Raw genomic sequence first — 1,472 nt, forward strand, 5'->3', positions numbered from 1 at the left:
AAATACAAAATGGAAAAGTAAGTAATTGTAAATAAGGTTTATTTTCAAGGACCGAACATAAGAGTTATTGATGAAAACTGTCATGGAAAAATTTACTATGAAAGAATATTATAAAACCAAAATAAAAATTATTTTTGATTTTTATATTATATTTCTTGGATAACAAGTTACTGAAGGCTTTTTTTTTTATAAATATATAGAATATATTTTAAACGTCACCTAAATCAGTCACCGACCTTTATTATTTAAATTATTCGTATAAAATTCATTAACATTTTTCGCAGTTAAGAAGGTGTTGGGGAAACAAAAGTTTACTACGACTTATACAAATGACTTTTATAGGTATGATTTAAAAAATAAAGGACAGTGACAGATTTCTACTTATGACTTTTATAAATAAAAATCCTCGATAACTGTTATCTAAGACAAATAATTTAAAAATCAAAAATAACTGTTATTTGAGGATTATTTAGATAAAAATAAAAAACAATTGTTAATTTGGATTTATAACATAAAATCGAGAAATAACGGTTATTTAAGGAGTAATTAAATAAAAGTAAAAAAAAAAATGTAATAATATAATATTAATACCGCTAGCAACAACAAATCACACGCTCATGCAGTTAGAATTACACAACATAAAATGAATGCACAGAAGAGCGAATTCCCCTAACGTTTTATCGTGGTAAAAACATATAAAAACACCATACACAGTAAACACGTATAATCATCATGACGAAATCGTATATGTGTGAATGATGCATCACGCATTCCCAGTGGGAAAATGTAATGTATAGTAATCGAAAAAATAATCAATAAAAAAACCCTTTTCACATTCGAAAATGCATTTTTTCCCCAGGGCGATGTCCTAAGAAAAGTGGGGCATAAGATTTTGTATTACCTAGTATCGTGAAATGAATGTGTTTTAATATGAAATTTTTGGAACTTTTTGAATACATTAGATGACATAGTTAGCAGTAATATAACCGAGAACTCATAAGAAAAAAATTCTATCATTTATCACGCATGTAATGCATTACTACTTTTCCGACTGGGTAGCGACGTAAAAATAAAAATGTGCCAGGTGTCTTAATATTCATAGGCGAGCAATTCTTATGAATCAGTGTTCAGAAACTGTACATATGTATGTATGTATGTAATACGTGTGCAGAAGTCTGATTACTTTAATTTAAAATTGAACAAATATTCCACAGGTACTCACAATAGAACAAAAATTTATTGAAGCATTTAGCTAATTAATTAAAACAACACGACGAAGCACAGTGGGGCGTAATACTAGAGATGTGCCAGATAGAAATTTTGCCTGATAACCGGATTTCGGTTACTATGTTAAAAATAAGAGCCGGGTTAAGATATCTGATCGGATATTCGGCGGACTACTGTCCCTAATAAGTTTCACAATATTATTGCACTGAAACCAATAAAATCATATGAAACATAATGAACTCTTA

This window comes from Rhagoletis pomonella, unplaced genomic scaffold (genome assembly GCF_013731165.1).
Source record: "Rhagoletis pomonella isolate Grant_MI unplaced genomic scaffold, Rhpom_1.0 Rhpom_scaffold_00004, whole genome shotgun sequence".
Lineage (NCBI taxonomy): Eukaryota > Metazoa > Arthropoda > Insecta > Diptera > Tephritidae > Rhagoletis > Rhagoletis pomonella.